Source organism: Suricata suricatta, chromosome 7, assembly GCF_006229205.1.
Source record: "Suricata suricatta isolate VVHF042 chromosome 7, meerkat_22Aug2017_6uvM2_HiC, whole genome shotgun sequence".
Taxonomy (NCBI): domain Eukaryota; kingdom Metazoa; phylum Chordata; class Mammalia; order Carnivora; family Herpestidae; genus Suricata; species Suricata suricatta.
The window spans coordinates 10159659-10165651 of record NC_043706.1 but is presented as its reverse complement, the minus strand read 5'-3'; the positions used below and the strand labels follow the sequence as shown (position 1 = coordinate 10165651).

Below are 5993 nucleotides of genomic sequence, written 5' to 3'. Positions count from 1 at the left end.
GAGAGAGAGAGAGAGAGAGAGCAGGTAGAAGGAAGGAGAGAGAGAGAGAATCATACACAGCACAGAGCCCTATGTGGGGCCCAACCCCATGAACCATGAGATCATGACCTGAGCTGAAATCAAGAGTCAGACACCCGACTGCAGCCAGAATAAACTTTGCATTTTCACTACACAATGGATCTTATTTGCTGCCACAAAGATAGATAGCTAGCTACAAATATGGCTCATTGCATGAATTTTTTTGTAGCTCTAGATCCTCTGATTCCCTCAAACATAGTAAAAGGTGAGCTTGTGGACTTCAGTTCCAACTGAGTTTGTTTTTTTTTTTGCGAAAATGATTACAAATTGTAAATTCAAGGTGAGCCCCTCACTTCCAGTCACTATAAGTTTATTGTTATCCTCTGAGCTCTCCTGCTGTTGGGCTCCTTCTCACTCTTGGCATTTTATAGATTTACTGCTTCCCAAGAGAGTTCTGACAATTGCTTGTAATTCCAAAATCATGTGTTGTGGTTGTTTTTTAATAACTGTCTTCTGTGTTTGATAAAATTAGAGTTTCTAGAGGTTTTTGTTGTTCATTTGTTGGCATTGTATGATTTCCAGCAGGGCATAAAGGACTATGATGACTTTCTCAGCCATATTCATGCAAGAATTCTGTGCTTTGGAAGAGTTAAGCCAGACAGGAACACTTACGGCTAGCTTTCCACTGATGGACTGTAAATCCTGAGAAGCAAATACAATGCTATGATGAAACACTGAAAACCTGAAGTCTCCAAGGATGATCCTGGAGTAAGTATCTAAAGAGTCAGCATAAATGATGGCGACTGAAAGAACCGTAGGAGTTCAGATGAAGAGAAAATTATGTGTTGACAGGAGCAATGATTAAGGAGGTGATATGGGAACAGAGATCAGACGGATTCATTGGAGGCTTCAGTAGAGCTAACTCATGTTCTTCCTTTTGGGGGGGCGGTTATGGGGGGGCTTAAGAACCTCGGGAAATTCTTTCTCACTTACCATTTTGGGTTACTGGTTGCTTTTAACCTACTTTAGGATACATCAAACTGTGAACAAAATGGAAAGAGAACCATTTGATGGGGAGGAAAAAGGTTTTGGAATAAAATACATATTTTATTCCTCTCTGTAGTCACCAGAGCCTATGCCAGTTCCCCAGAACCAAGCCAGGCTCCCAAAGGCATTCTGGACCAAGGGTCCCTGGCACAAACAAGACCACAGAAGACAGAGGTACCTTTGAGCCACACCCTGGGACCTGAAACCCAGCCAACAGCTTGGGGAGTGAGAGCAGGGAAGCAGCCTCAGAACATTTTGTGTCACGTATTTGTTGCTGGCCTCTTTGCTTTATAATCTTTTAAAATTTTTCTCCTCCTGAATATTTTCATCTATTTTTACTAGTCATTTCATGGAGGATCATATAAAGACATCAAGAAGACAGGACCCTCATTCTCTCCCCGTCCTCCAGGGCAACACTCTGCCTTTTGTCTCTCCATCACCGTTTACTTATAAGCTTGGTTTTGGCAGCCAGCAAGTTTATTTTACATTTTACTGAAGTGTGAGGGGAAATACTGATAGAAAACTAAACAAAATCCCTCACAGAATGGTATCACCGAATGAGCAAAGTACCTGAAAGAGACAAACATCCGGGTGCCCAGCACTCAAAGCCTGATTTTTCCTCCATATAAGGCACCCTCGGAAAACTCTTCTTTCCCTGGCTGGTGATCAGATGGTCTGAAAATTAATCACTGGCAGAGAGAAGGCTGGATTCGTTGTCAAACTACAATGCAAGTCTGAGTCCCTACCTCCCCAGATTTCTTGTATCACCATAAGCTTTTCGAAACAGGGTGCAAAAATTCCTTTGTCATTTCTTTGAAGAAATGAAAATGCTAGTTATAGTGTAATTCTTTTCTCTACCCACAGCCTCAACTATTGGCAATTATTGAAAAAGAACATAATTTCCCCCTTTTGTGTAATCATGTATCTCACCATAAGATACATCATTTTAAAAAGAAAGTTACAATGGCCATATGTATTCCAAAGATATATTTGGAAAACACATGTTTACCTAATTTTTCACAGCAATTCTGTGAGAGTAGACATTAATCAGAATGTGTGGGGTATGTGGACACATGTGTGTATATGTATATATCTCAAAAACAAATCATGTTTTCCATTAAGCATGTTAATGGTTGAATGATATACATCTCTATAATCTTTTGGGAATAATGTGGCAATTTCACACAGAAGAAGAATGCAACTTTTAAGAGCAAACACAATAGCTGGAAAAAGTTATTCCCAAAGGGTGTAAGAAACGGATGGTTATTATTTGTTAAATGAAGAAGGAAGAGCAACCATTTGAAGATATTTGTGAAAATAAAATTACACCGCAATTAAGAAACCCTACATGTAAAGAAATCTAACAACCATTGACAATGTGTTTGTACAAAGTCAACGCCATCTTTGTCTCCACCTTCCTACACTCTTGAGTGAAACTTGAGGACTTCATGAAAATTTCAATGCATCTTTTCCACAATGAAAATATCAAGGGTTGTGGACAGTGCAGTAATCTGGCCAGACCTTCCACATTGAGGCATGGCCCAGATGTGGACTAAGATGTAGACACACTGCTGAAATTCATTTCCCTGAGAGACGCAATAGTATTAATCAGAACAGCTCGATAAAAACACACCTAAGATGCTGGTGGCTTATATCAATGAAAGTTTATTTCTTATATACACTGCATGCTTATTGTGAATTGACTATAGGATCTGTTTCACAGCTCTCCCCTCTGGGTACAGCCTGGGAGCCCTGTCACTGTGTGGACTATAACCAGCTCTTCTGGTGACAGGAAGAGAGGACATACAGAACTTCAAACTGTGTCCCAGCATTTCTACAGAACTCGCATCTCCCACACGAGTTAAAGTAACATGGCCAGCTTCATGGGAGTGTGAAAAATGCAATCCCACAGTGTGACTGGAATGAAGAGGATGAGGTCATCACTGAACAGCCCTAACGTCTGCCAGAAATTTACATATTTGATCATACTTCCATTGTATTTCTGTTCTGTGTTACTGATGGGAATAGGGAAATGGAAAAAACTTCTCATTACATTTTAACTATTTAACTTGACCTCCCAACAAAATAAGGAAAGACCTCACAGGACATATTTTGCATATTACATGTCCATGATAACAATGGTAATTTACCATTAGATGGTAGGAAAAATATTCTAAAAGGGTTTGGAGCAGTAAAAGAACTTTATCAAGACCCTTCTCCCTTATCTTCCTTTTTTGAAAATAATTTTTTAAGTTGGTTTATTTATTTTGAGAGAAGGAGAGTGCACGGGAGGGGGAGGGGCAGAGGGAGAGGCAGAGGGAGAGAATCCCAAGCAGGCTCCATTCCGACAGTGTGGAGCCCAGTGAGGGGCTTGATCTCACAAACCGTGAGATCATGACCTGTCCTAGAATCTAGAGTGGGATGCTTAACCAATGAAGCCACCAGGGTCCCTCCCTTATCTTTCTTATAGAACAGAAGCCTTCATGTTCAGAAGAGAAGGGCAAAAGCCACTGTTGTCCATTACAAATAAGGGAAGGGAATGAAAACATCACCTCTGCCCCTGGAAGAGGAGCAGGGTTACATACTGGACCCAGAATGACATGATGGGAGGTGGGGGTGTGTGCACAGGGCCGCAAACACAAGACATAGGTCTTAGACGATCCCTTGGGTGGAAGCTCAGTCAGAACAGTAAGTTATATCCCAAGCCATCACACCACAGTAGCTAGCTCTTGCTAAGAAGCCACCTGCAAGAGATAGACACTCTCTGAGGCAGTGACTGAAAAGAAAGACCAAAAGCTGAGGGTTGGCAAGAGGTTGTGAAATAAAAAAAAGTCTTGTGATGAAACAGTCCCCACCCACTAGAGAAAATATCTAGCAATCAGAGGGTAACCATAGCAACAACAAATCTCAAACCCAGTTCCAGTCCTAATTAGATTAATTCTAACCCCACAATAAAGTCCCAGCAGAAAGAAATGTGTGCCCATGTCTAGATATAAACATTGTCTCTCTCAGTCTTTACAAACACAAAATGTCTTGTCTTCATCAAAATTTCAAAGCATTAGCAAAGGAAAAACAAAGAGTACCAGGAAACAAAGCAATCCTTAAAAAAACACTTAGATACAGCACAGATCTTGGAACTATCTGGCAAGAAATTTCAAATAACTATGATTAATATGCAAAGGTCCTAATAGAAAAATATAGATAACATGCAGTAATTTCATCAGAGAGAAGCAAACTCTAAAAAAGTAGCAAAGAAAGTGTTAGATTGAAGAACAATAATGGAGATAAAGCCTGTCCTTGATAGGCTCCATAGTAGACTTGGAGGCCAAAGTGGATTGGTTCACTCGGGCTGCCATGACAAAGTGTCACATATTTGGCAGCTTCAATAACACAAAATGTCTTCCTTAATCTGGCCATCTAGAAGACTAAAGTTGAGTTGATCGGCCTCTGACACCTCTCTCCTTGGCTTGCAGATGGTCATGTTCTCCCTGTATCCTCACATGATCTTCCCTCTGTGTATGTCTGTGTTCTGATCACCTCCACCAGTAAGAACACCAGTAATATTAGATTAGGACTCAGCCTAATGACTTCAGTTCAACCTATGTCTTTACAAAGTTTACCAAACAGACCCCATTAGTTACAGTCATATCCTGAGGTACCGTGGGATAGGACTTCAGCATATACATTTGGGGTATAACTCAGCACATAACACACAGAGAGATTGAGTGAATGTGAAGATAAATCATAGATATCACACAAATTGAAACTGAAAGAGAAAAACGAGAGGAAGAAAACCAAGTAGAAGAGATTATCCAAGAGCTGTGAGGCAATAGCAAGTAGCAAATAGCAAATGGTCTAATATACATAAAATTAGAACCCCAGAAAAAAAGTTAAAGAAATAAAGGTGAATATTTTTTTTTAAATAATGATAGACATCAAACATATCAGATATGAGAAGTTCAGGCAACACCTGAAAGGAAAACCTGCAGGAAAAGTACCAAATAGACACAAACATGCATTTACCCCATGTACACCACATCACACCTAAGAATATCATATTCAAAATGATAAAAACAAAATGTAAAGAAAATCTTGAAGGAGGTCAGAGAAAAAGACACATTACTTTCATAAGAATGAAGATAATAATAAAGGCAGACTTTTCATTAGAAACCATCAAACTAGAAAACAATGGTATTACATCTCTAACCTTCTTAAAGAAAAAAAATCCTGTCAATCAAGTATTTTCTACTTAGCAAAAAATATGCTTAAAAATTAAACAAAACTAAGACTTTTTTTTCAGATTAAAAAAGTAATCAACTGGGAGTTTTATTTTTAACAAGGTTTTGTTTTTTTTAATTTCTTTATATGAGAGAGACAGAGACAGCACAAGTGGGGAGGGGGGGAGAGAGAGAGAGAGAGAGAGAGAGAGAGAGAGAGAGAGAGAGAGAGAATCCCAAGCAGGCTCCTTGCTGCCAGCACAGAGCCTGACACGGGGCTTGAACTCGCAGAACAATGAGGTCATGACCTGAGTCGAAACCAAGAGTCGACTGCTTAACCGACTGAGCCACCCAGTCACTAAACTGGGAATTTTATGGAAGAAGATGTTTGGGCCAAAGAAACAGGACAACAGAAAGAAATTCACAGCTACACAAAAAAAGTTAGAGTGCAAGAAATAGAAGTAACATAAAATCATGTTCTTATTTTAATTACTCTAAAAAACAGCTAATTATCTAAAGCAAAGATAGCAGGAATACGTACTGCATGCATAGTTTATAGAAAACCACAATGTATGACAAGAATACCATGATGGAGGAAAAGGAGGAGTTAAGAATATACTTTTCTATGTTTCCTGTATTACACATAATCTTATCTAAATGTCAACATTTAACTTGAGATGTATGTTGTAAAACATGTATACTGTAAACCCC

At 39.3% G+C, this 5993-nt stretch overlaps 1 long non-coding RNA gene across 1 annotated transcript in view; it reads left to right on the top strand.

The window, feature by feature from the left end:
* Nucleotides 1-5993, top strand: part of LOC115296112 — a 70521-nt gene that overhangs the window by 47793 nt on the left and 16735 nt on the right. The window contains exon 2 of the long non-coding RNA XR_003910734.1: nt 601-786. This is a non-coding gene — a long non-coding RNA (uncharacterized LOC115296112). The remainder of the gene's footprint in view (nt 1-600; nt 787-5993) is intronic.